Source organism: Rhincodon typus, chromosome 2 (genome assembly GCF_021869965.1).
Source record: "Rhincodon typus isolate 14 chromosome 2, sRhiTyp1.1, whole genome shotgun sequence".
NCBI lineage: Eukaryota > Metazoa > Chordata > Chondrichthyes > Orectolobiformes > Rhincodontidae > Rhincodon > Rhincodon typus.
This window is the reverse complement of record NC_063333.1, coordinates 129,144,815-129,157,284: the sequence shown is the minus strand read 5'-3', so window position 1 is coordinate 129,157,284 and position 12,470 is coordinate 129,144,815. Positions and strand designations below refer to the sequence as shown.

The 12,470-nt window shown below is 39.7% G+C and overlaps 1 pseudogene; it reads right to left on the bottom strand.

Moving 5' to 3' along the window:
- Positions 1–4,502: 4,502 nt before the first annotated feature.
- LOC109910932 overlaps positions 4,503–12,470 on the bottom strand; it is a 496,846-nt pseudogene continuing 488,878 nt past the window's right edge.

Here is a 12,470-nt window from a genome sequence, read left to right as displayed (position 1 = left end):
CCTTTGATCTTTTGCTTATAAATTCTGTATCCGATGCCACCTCTCACTGACACCTGAAGAAGGAGGAAGACTCCGAAAGCTTGTGTCTTCAAGCAAACCTGTTGGACTATAATCTGGTGTTGTGTGATTTCTGATCTTAAGGAGGTGATGGCAAACCTCTTTCATGAACCACAGAAGACAACAGGGGACAAGTTCACAGTTAACACTGTCTGAAAGGGAATTCCAGAATTTTGACAAAACAAGAGTGAAGGAATACCAAAATAGTTCAAAGCCAATGGGCTGTCATGGGAACTCGCATTTGTGGGACAAGCTTCTTTTTCTTCCAGATGTTAGAGATCACGGATTTGGAAAGTGCAGTTGAAAGAGCCTCAGCAGGGTTTCTGCAGTGAATCTTGTGTTTGATATAAAAGTGTTGCCACTGTGTGCTGGTGATGGAGGTAGTGCATGTTATAAGTGCTGGATGACGTGCTGATCAAGTGGCTTTCTCTGTTCTGAATAAGCACAGGTTACTTGATCAAAACCAAAACAGAAATTGCTGTCAAAACTCAGCAGGTCTAGCAGCATCTGTGAGGAGAAAGCAGAGTTAATGTGTCAAGTAACTTTTCAGCAGGACTCATCGGTCATTGGACTCAAAATGTAAATGCTGCTTCCTCTCCACAGATGCTGCCAGTACTGCTGAGTTTCACCAGCAACTTCTATGTTTGTTTCAGATCTCCAGCATCCCCAGTTCTTTGCTTTATTACAGGGTGCTTTGATTGTTGTTGGAGCTGCACTCACTCAGACAGATGAAGGCTATTCCCATCACATTCTTGCTTTGTGACTGGTTATAGGCTGTGGAGAGACAGAAAGCAGTCACTTCATAGAATCCCTACAGTGTAGAAACAGGCCCTTTGGCCCAACAAGTCCACACTGACTCTCAGAACATCCCACCCAGACCCATCCTCCTGTAACCCACCTAATCTACACATCCCTCAACTCTATGGGCAATTTTCCATGGCCAATCCACCTAGCCTGCACATCTTTGGACTGCAAGAGGAAACCAGAGCACCCAGAGGAAACCCACGCAGACACGGAGAGAATGTGCAAACTCCACACAGGTAGTCGCCCGAGGGTGGAATTGAACCCGGGTCCCTGGCGCTGTGAGGCAGCAGTGCTAACTACTGAGCCACCGTAAAGGCATAAAGTTTTTACAACACAGAAGGTGGTCCTTTGGTCCATTGAGTCTGTGCCCATCATCACTTTCCCATCTTGTTTTTGCAGCCACTGTATTTAGAATGTTGTTCCAGGTAGGTTTCTTAGCATAGTGATGCCATTGAATGTCAAAGGGACAAACTTAAATTTTCTCATTATGGGGATATTGAAGATGAAGATTATTTGGGTCTTGCATGATACAAATGCTATTGCCACTTATCAGCCCTTGGTTTTGTTTCATATGGAACAAAGTTTACCTCTTGTGACCATAGCTGATGATACTATTGCACAACCACCCACTGAGGCTAAGCACGAGAAAATACTGCCCATTCTTTTACTAGTGCCATGGTGGAGGAGATGATAGACCTCTTGGAGATGAGGTTCCACTACTTGGGCCTGTCTGGGTATCCCTGTAATATATGTTGGACAGAGTCCATGCTGTATAATCCTAGCACACTTTGCTCCACAGGACTGGTGAGGGAACTCTGTTAATTGGTACTTCAAAAATTGGTGTCAGGAATAATTGCACAAGTTTGTTTAATACTTGAGTTTTACCCACTACCAAGTATGTATAGAGTGTCTGCCAAATCTGACCACATCTTTATGTAATCCTAGTGAATAAAACACTTTAGCATTTTAGCCTGTGTTTTCTTAATACCTAAGTGACATGCTATTCGAATTTTGGATGTCACTCTCTCAACTTTCTTACGATACTCAACAGAGAATACCACCTGATGGATTCCTGTCCATTCCTCATTGACTGGCATTTGAAGTCATCTCCATTTCCCCATTAGTACTTTGTCTGTTAAATGATAACTGGGGTCTTATTAAATTTCTGAGTCTGTTGCCTGATGTAACTCTCAAATTAAGATCCATTTGTTGTATTTCTGTTCAAGAAGAACGACTGAACATGTCAGCCCCATTCTCTTTACTTTTTTCTGAATTCTCCTATAATGATTGAAAATTTTGCTTTAACTCCAGTGATTGAATCACTTAGCCCTTAGCATTTGTTTTTCTCTTGCAACTTGAACAAATGTCTGATTTGGATAACCCAGTGTGGAGCTGGAGGAACACAGCAGACCAGGCAGCATCAGAGGAGCAAGAAAGTTGATGTTTCGGGTCAGGACCCTTCTTCAGAAAATCTGCAGTGTTCCTCCAGTTCCACACTGTGTTATCTCTGACTCCAGCATCTGCAGTTCTTACTATCTCTGAATGTCTGATTTGGTTTCTTTCCTGTAGTCCTACACTTCAAAAGAAAAGCTGGAGGGACAATCTCATAAGCATTGAGTATCACATTTTTACACTTTTGTAGTCTGTAGATTGTTCTTCTGACAAATTTGCATGCATATTCCAAGCTGAACCTGTCAAAGCACTCTATCATTAAAGTTCCAAATACTTCTTAGCCACTTTGTCCATCCAGCCATCTCGTCAATTGGAGTGAAATATCTTTTGACTCCTTCTTCACTAAATTCAGATTCTAAGCACAGATTTGTAGTTAAATCAAAGGTTCATTGGAATTAACATCATCCTCCAAGTTACTACTTCTTCTTCCTTCCATTATGTAAGCTTTTCTCTGACCAAGTCATTTCATCTGATTTCCCTATCTCTTTGGAGTTGAACCTTTTTAAAATTTATTCTCTCTTTTGATTAGTCTGTTTCTCTTCATCCTCTCTTTCCAATTTAGTTTTTATTAATAATTATCCTTTTCTTTCTTTCTCTGCCCTTTCCAATGGTCTTTCCTTTTTATTCTCTTCCATTTGCGTTTCTCTTTTGCTCTCTTTTTCATCAAACTGAAGTCTTTCCATTTTTCTTTCTCTTTTTCTTCAACCCAATTTGTCTCATTTCAAACCGAATCTTAATTAATTCGAACTGTGACATCTCAATTTCAGGTTTTCCTCCTCCTAATTTTAGATGCTGGCAATCACAGTTAGCATTTCATCCTTATTAGATCCTATGTTTTATTCTACTTCAAATAATCTGCTAACTCTCTCAGTTTAGCCTTAGACAAAGATCTCAAATAACCCACTGTTATGTCCTGTACTCGCAGAAAAACCTTGACAACATTCAAAACCATTCAGAAAATCCAATCTGTATAATAAACTTCACCACAAACTTCCTGTTTTATGTATAAATACACCAAATTGCCCTTTCTCTAAAACAGATCACTCTTAAATTTATTCAATTATGATCCTGGATGAATTTCACTGTTATGTTACCAGCTGATGGTACTACTGGAAAAAGTCAGATTCCAGAATGAAATACTGCTTGCTAGAGGTTTTTGTTTATTTTTCATGGTCGCTAGTCTCTGAAACATATTCACACAAGCCTGCAGACATTTTTTTATCAATAGAAGTTTATTACAAAAATGAGATGATAAAACAAAACAGAGCTATCTAATTATAGAAGGCAATTAGAATGATCTTACAACACAAACATTAGAACAAAGCTTCAAGCTTTTTTTCTGATACTATTTGTTACGAAGAATTTATCCTCCTAACTCAACACTTTAGGGTTCTACTTAACTGTCTCCTTACAGTTTTCTTGTCCTCTGAACTGTGCAGACAATTTGATACACCCTTCCCAATTCTGCTGGCATGGACTATTCTCAAAACTGTGAACTTAACTTTCTCAGTTCTGATAACCTGCAGATTATTAACCAAACACTCCTGGTTTGGTAGTTTCACAAACTAAATCCCTCCGGTGAGGTAACAGGGTCCCTGAATTCCTTTTAGGACAGAAACTAATCTTGCTACTAAATTCAGACCTGACATCATCTGACCTGAACTGAAAAATTTATATTTCTGTCCTAAATTTTTCTGAACTAAAAACAAGGTCTTTAATGATTACCCTACCTGTCATAAACTCAAAAATGTAAACATCTTTCCAGTAACAGTACATGTATTTTTCCAAACCCTGTGAACTTTGGAGAGGTCAACGATGAATATAGCTAAGTCTCACATCGTGTCATATCTCTACTACATTGAAGTTCCTTGTTGATCAATTCACAAAAATGTTTGTTGAGTCGAAAACAAATTCTAAACTGTCCGACTGGAATACAGCAGTTAAGGATAAATGTAGAAAGAAACATTGCTTGATATTGAGTGCATTATTTAGTATATATTATGTTCAGAATTGTGGAGGATTATTATTGCTTGGCATGAATTGGTAGCATTTCTGTTCACAATAATTTTTTCAATTTTGCATATGCAAAACAAGATAAGAGTTTTTGTGTTATTCCAATGCAACATTTAATTTGTTGTTTAACCTCCCAAAAGTGCACATTAAAAAAACTTAGGCCATGCACATAACATTTAGAAGGTGGACATTAGGCAATAGGCTTTACAATCTTGCGTGTCAAATCTGTTCTGATTTCCCTTACAGCCACCATACCAGAACACTCTGCAGAGTTGTAATGTTGCATCAAAGTACCATTTTAATCTGTAGTAGTAACAGTTCCCTTCTTCAAACTTCAGTGCACATACAGCTAGAACAGAATAGAGAATCCAAGAAATCTGAAATCAATTAGAATATACAGGCCACTGGGCTGGAATTTATTGAGAAAAGGGACAGAGTTTAAGAAACATGATAGGGGGCAGAAATTCTTAGCCATTCCAGTACACTCCTGCTGCAACTCTGACCAATGCAAGAAAGAGCAAAAAGGTATATGACAGGACTTTCTCTGTCCATCTTTTGCATGCCTATTGATGCATGACAGACTGAAGCCAAACTGAGAGGTGAGGGAACTTGGAAGACCTTGGGGCCAGGGTTATTGGGCAGTGGGCCAGTTATACCTAAGAAATGTGTCATGTATTCAAACCTGCCCATTCATATCTTGAGATTCCCTAATGAACTTGTAAGCTCAGCACTACAGGTTGCCATTGATCATGATCCTGGCATAACTTATGGAATTATTGTCCATTGTATAGTATAATTTTAAGGATTGAACAACATCAAAATCAATGATACAGAAATGGTATTACGCTTTTATCTGAAAACCTACTTGCCAGTGGAAGAATCGTAAGTGACTTTTTATTAAATTTTAGCACCATATAAAAGGATAGCTTCAAATCTCTTCCAGTACTAAACAAACACTCCACACAGAACTTGTGTAGCTCTTGCTCTACAGCACATTGTGTGACATGGGTTTTTGTTTCACATTCTTAACATCATTGATTGAGAACTACGGTGAAAGTTATGGGACTAACTGGGTAACTCATTCAAAGAGCTGGCATACAATGATGGGCGATATGGTACTCTACTATACTTTATGAATCCTATTCTAATGATAGTGAAGTAATGATGGCTACATCTGCAAGGATCGCTACGGTAAAAGCAATTCCTGATTTTAGGGAAAATCACACATTTCTTGAGGAGTCACACATTCTGGTTCAAATCTGTGTGCGTGTTTTTACTATGAAAGACTCCTGAAAATTAGCCAGGTTAAAAAAAAAAGTGGTCTTGTGGTGTGGAGATAGTGTCTCGGTTCAAATCCCACCTTCCCCAGGATGTGTCAAAGCATGTGAGAGCAGATTGATACAATAACTCCAAGCTAAAGCTAATGGTGAATTGTAAAATACATGTGGCATCCCAGACTGTTATACAATTGGCTTGTTTGATAGAGGTGGATGTTGGCCTTAGGCAGTGAGATGATGGAAGAAGGATGTCCACCCGATATAAAATATGTTCCTGCTCATGGGTTTCAGCAGGAAATGGGAATTGGATGGGTTCAATAGCAGGCCTGGCACTGCAATTTATCAACTTTGCTGCCAAAATGCAGAAAATTGTCTTACTATAATCATAAAGAGAGAAGGAAACTGAGTTGAAGCCAAAGCTTATCGGATAGTCTGGTGAGATGACTGAAAATCTGGGCCTCCTCATGCATTTTTCAGATGTTTTTATGTGGGGAAAGAGGAATTGAAGATTCTTGCAAATGAGGTTTCGAAGTCTGCACTGAGGGAACTGATGTCTCTGCCAGGAGAGAAGTAACAGTAAAAGTAAAAGTAACAGATGACCTGGGAGCAGAGTTAAGGGAACAAGCGTAAAGCTGGAGAAGGTTCCAGAAGTAGAGTGTGTTGAGTAAATATATTGGGAAATGTTGGACCCTCACTGAATATTAATGGTGTAAGATGGGTATTTGATGAGTGAGTGACTCTAAATTTGCAACAGCATAAATGCATCTTTTGGAACATTTGGAACTCAAGAAAGGCATTGTATACGTTGTTCTTCTCAGAGTAAGCAGAAATGACACTAGTTTCTATTTCTAAAGTAGGAATCTTATTTGCAGTCTGTTAGAATGTCTACTCCATTTATAGCTTCCAACTCTATCTCTTGCATTATTTACATTTCCCCGTGAACATATCCAGGCCTAACCAATAAAGCAGAGTGTGCAGCAATAGTAAGAGTCTCACATAATCAAACACAGAACAACTGAACACTATATTTTATTCACCATATAAACCAAAAACCATACTTTTAATGAAACAATCCTAACAACAAGCGATGTTGCATTTCTTGATTTGAATTTGTCCAATTTTTCCAAAATATCTTGAGAAATGAAGGTCTTTGATGATTATGCTGGCATCTAGGAATTTGAAGTTGCAGTTTTGTGCGATGACTTGATCAACATCAAATTGGTCATCAGAAAAGAAATGTATTAACATAATAACTGTCCTTGAAACATCCTAGTGTGCTCGCTATCAAGTGTCATATGTTCCATGTGCATTGTCACCTAACAGGTAAATCCTGGTACCAGGTAATCACTTGATCTGATTTAGTCCAAATAGAGATGATGCAAGTTTCTGGTTGTAATTTGGCTGTTTGATGCAAAACCAATCTCCAATTTTAAATCATGGGTCTCTGACTTCCTTGATGAAGTATGGTATTGATTAACCTCTTTGCTTTGCAATTTCTTCAGCTTTCACCTTGACATCCTCATTGAATGGCAGTGATGGCTTAAGAATGGTCAACACCTTGCAATAGTTACAACTTACTATAAGTTTGGTCAGAGTCTTTCCTTTCAGAAAGTGTGGGATTTATCGATGGGTGCAATGCAGAATCAGAATGATTTGCCCCAGTTTTCAGAAAATCCTCAATCACCCTGTTGAGTTGTCTGATGCCACCATAAGATTGCAGGTCATACTGCAATGTCAGATGGTGATGAAATCCATAATTTGCTGCGAACTCTATCAACAGAATGGAAGTAAGCTGCAGTCTGTTGTTTTGTTGTGAGCGTCTTTGCCAAACCTGATTTTGTAAACATGAATGTCTTTGCTGGTTCTGAGATTTATGGCTGTTTGCCCAACAACAGGCAAAACAGACTGACTCCCTGGGACTGCTTCCACATCTTCTAAATAAATAGGAGAATTGTTGCCATGGTTTTGTTGGCCATATGATATGTTGGAGAAATGCAGAGCCAAGGTGAACAGAATTTTTACAGAGTGTACAAGTTAAACAGTTTCTTACAAGCCCTTCTAGGCAGCAATCTGTTGCTGGCCACCAGTCTGTTCCACAGGATTTGAACAACAGATGAATGTCATAGATGAACAAGATACAATACACATTGCTTAACACTTTTGGGATAACAGCTCAATTTTTGCATGTAATAGTCATCAAACTGTGCAAGTTTGTTGACACTGAGATACCCTGATCTCTACTCTGCTTTCCCTAAAAGGACCCAACGCTTTATAGATCATGATGATACATGATTTAATGCACATGCTGTAATTCACTCTCCAGGTGTTGAACTGATGAAGTTTTCTTCTTTGACCTATGTGGCTTTGCAGTATTGATGCTCTTCAAGCATGTTTATACTTCTTTGCCCTGGAGCTGGACGTGGCATTATGAATTGCTGGGTACCTCCACAATTTGAGCACATTTTTCAAGATATTTGACCATGATCTGGCATGTGTTGTTGAGATCTTTTTGATGATATCCCTGGCACCTCAGCTGGCTGGACAAGCTGTGTTGGTAACTCCCAGGCTGAGGGTGCCTTTTTGCATAATATTTCTGAATCTTGCACCTTAGATTTGATTTGACCGCCAAGACCGTGCCTCCTTTCAAGTTTATTTCATCATTTTCAATTAGGGAGTTGCCCAATAATTCGTGGAATTTAGTCTTTTCAATTAATGTGGTAACAAATTAGATCAGCGTTTAGTCCGCCAAATGGACACAAAAAGTCAAATGCCAGAATGTGGCAATGTATTGTTTGACAGGCTCATAATTTCCCAAGCATTTCTGGTTGAATATATATCATTGATCATCGCACATTTCTTCAGCCCGAAGTATTTTTCTAGAGCACTGCATTAAACAAAGACATGTTTTCTGTGAATTTTTTAAATGTTTGCTTAGCTCTGCTTTGAGACAACATACAAGTGTTGCCTTCCTACAGATTTTTACTACATTAGGACTGTCCATTCCTGCGGCAAAAATCTCAAACCCTGAAATTTACAGACACCACCACATAGGTCGATCACCCAGCAAAGAAAGGAAAAAACGGTACAGGAGTTTGTAAATTTAAATGCACTTCCATTAACACTTTCCCTCTGTCCGCATCCAGGCTTAGTAAATCAAATACAATGAGCAGATTTTTTCTTTGGAATGGACAGTCCTAATGAAGAAAAGTGCGATGATCAATGATATATATTAAACAGATGATATATAATTAAACAATGATATATAATAAACAGACTTACATAACCAAACATTGAAAAATTAAACAGGACAGACAGTCAAAGTTGGGAAGCCAACAGATTGGGCATTTGTAGGTTTTTTCTAGAGCTAATGATATTGGTGGATAAAGGTTTAAGCAGTGCTGTTACAAGATCTGATGACGATGGACAACAATGTACAGTTGAGAGTAGGTTTTCTATATAGTGGATGAGATATCATCATCATCATCGGCGGTCCTTCGCAGACGAAGATAACTCTCTTCGTTCTCAAGATGAGTCCATATGTGGCCGAATAGACCGATGTGGCTTCTGCAGGCTCTGTTACACTTGGAGCAGGTAATGGTCATGGGGAGAGGTGGGCGGGGCGTTGGTGTGGCAACGCACTCTTTTTGCTGTTATTGCCTGGATTCCATTTCTTCCTAATGGCAAGTCTTCAGGTACTCGATGCCTTCCCGGATGCTCCTCCTCCACTTTAGATGGTCTTGGGCCAGTGATTCCCAGGTGTCTGTGGGAATGTAATACTTTGCCAGTGAGGCCTTGAGGCCATCACTGAAGCGCTTCCTCTGTCCACCTGGGGCTTGCCTACTTTTTCAAAGCAGGGAGTAGAGCACCTGCTTGGGGAGTGTTGTGTTGGTCATATGGACGATGTATCCAGCCCATTGTAGCCGATCAAGGGTGGTCAGTGCCTCGAGACGAGGGATGTTGGCCTGGTTGAGGATGCTGGTGTCGGTGCGTCTTTCTTCCCAGTGGATTTGCAGGATCTTGCGCAGTGTTGGTGTTACTTCTCCAGTGCCTTGAGGTATCTGCTGTAGGCAGTGCATGTCTCAGAGCCATGTGTGGGGGAGGCAGAAACCACTACAGGTCTGTAAACCATGGTCTTTTTGTCAGATCTAATGTTATTGTCGAACACCCTTTCCCTCAGGTAGCTAAAGGCTGCACTAGGACATTGGAGGCAATGCTGAATCTCTTCATCGACAGCTGTTTTGGCTGACAGGACGCTTCTGAAGTAATCAAAGCGGTCTCTAAGGCCTCCCTGTGGACCTTGACGATTGGGAGTTTGCTCCACAATGCCAGGCCATGTTGATGGAGGACCTTCGTCTTGTGGATGTTCAGGGCGAGGGCCATGCCCTCATATGACTCCTGTAAAGGTGCTGATGATGGTCTGGAGCACATCCTCTGAGACTGCACGCGCACACAAGCATCATCTGCATGCTGCAGATATACTTGCAAACAGAATATTAAAACTATTCCAGCCTGAACAAGTAGCCAGGGAATGGGATGGAGCAGAAAATAAAGTGAAGAGGTTTGAGCGGAAGCCTAAATGTGTAAACAGGTGAAAATCTGGTGTTAGAGGCTGGTTCAATATTCAAGAGTTTTGCGGGAGAAAATGAAAGAAATAAGAGATAGATCACACTGAAGGGCAGAGCGTAATGATTATGTTACAAAGTTACAAATTGAGAAGTTACAAAGTGACAGTAAATTAAAGTTGTGATCTGGAAGGGATTGAAGAAAGGACAGTTTAGTATCAACATTCCAGAACAATCCTACCATTCTAACCCTACACCTTTCAGAGTCATTTGAATTAAGACATGTGGTCAATGCAGCTCTCACTTAAAACTGTCCTGTATCCAAATTCTTTTGGAATCAACAGTCTCCTCTTCCAGAGAGATGGCAACAGAGCTGAGCATATTATGGATTATAAGAGAATTTGTGGGGCTGAGGCCAGGTAATAAACATTCAAAAAATTCCCTCGGTGCCACTAAGGGAAAAGCAAATGATAAAATGTATATGGCTCAATATGTATGGTCACAACGGAGGAATTATTATTGTACTTGCAATACTTAGTCACAGAAAAGTGAATGTTATTGCATTTCGAATAATTATGTTCACAGAAGAGTCATTGTTATTACATTTGTAATATTTATAGCCACTGGAAAGTGATCACCACTGTGTTTGTAGCATTTAATTTGTTTCTGTATTGGTTGGTGTAGAGACAAATTCTGTAGCTTTGTATTTTTATTAATTAAAGAATAATAACTATGCATTGAGACATCAGCTTTCCTAGAACATTATTTATTTGCTAAACTCTGTCATATTAAAGCAATGAAAGCACATTCAGCAATATATTTAAACATTTATGGAACTTACTCTGTCAAAGCATATAGTTCTCAGAAATAATTGGCCACTTCAGTACAGTTTTGGAGATGAAGCTACTAAATAATACGGAATACGTGTGAGTAAAATGAATTGAGGGATTGACCAGCCATAATTGAAAGGGAAACACAGGTCATTGGGGCTGAATGGCATCCTCCTATTTCTAATATTCCTACGATTTTCCTAATTACTTGCCATTAATATTGGCCTTTGCTTCTTCGTCTCTCACTTCTTGCATGTCATCTTGCACTCTGGAATGAAGAGGTTATACATTAGTCATTGATGAAGACAAACATCAGTGTTCAACATCTGATACTGAATGTCAATAAAACATACGGCTCTAACTTTGCTGAGGTGCTGTTTTTTTCTGTTCCGTGAGATTTTCTTCCTTCACAATCCTTCTGTAGAGCTGCAGGTGGATAATCGTTGATTTTCACTGTAAAATTAAAAACAGACTTTCTCTTTACTAGAACTGTAGTAACTAGGCAGTAAATTCACATCAAAGTAAAGCCTGAGATAAGCTTCCATGAATTACTCCATTCAGAGAGAACACTAGATAAAGAAGTGACCCAGAAAGTAAAAATTCTATGTCATGAACATCAATTGTCAACAGGTTTACTTTCCGATTGGAGAGACTATCTTCTTTCTTTGAAGTATACAATGAAATTTTACTGCAGCCCTAGTGGAGGCGATGGTATTATCTTTGGAGTGCTAATCCAGAAACCCAGATAATGTGAGTTTGTCGACTTGCTTGCCGAGCCGATGGCTTTGGTTGTAAACATTTCGTCACCCTGCTAGGTAACATTGTCAGTGCGCCTCCAGTGAAGCGTTGGTGTTCTGTCCCGCTTGTTATTTATATGCCTCGGTTTGCTGGGGGGGTTGGTATTACTTCTGGTTTTGTTTCTCAGTGGTTTGTACACAGGGTTGAATTCAATGTGCTTGTTGAATGAGTTCCGGTTGGAATATCAGGCCTCCAGGAATTCCCTGGCATGTCTCTGTTTGGCTTGTGCGATTATGGATGTGTTGTCCCAATTAAATTCGTGTGCCTCGTTGTTCGTGTGTAGAGAGACCAGTAAGAATTGGTCGTGTCTCTTGGTGGCTAGTTGGTGTTCATGTATCCGTAGAGTCAATTTTCTTCTGGTTTAGCCTATGTAGTGTTTCTCACTGTCCTTGCATTGTATTTTGTATATTACCTCAGTTTTGCCAGTTTTGGGTATGGGATCCTTTACGTTCGTCAGTAACTGTCATAGTGTGTCGGTTTGTGGGCTACTCTGATACCTAGGGGTCTGAGTAGTCTTGCGGTCATCTCTGAAATGTCCTTGATGTATGGTAGGGTGATAAGTGATTCTGGTCGTGTTGTGTCTTCCTGTTGTGGTCTGTCTCAGAGGTAACAGCGGATTGTACTTTTCGAGTATCCATTTCTTCTGAAGTCTCCGCATAAGTGTTCCTGTTCACTGT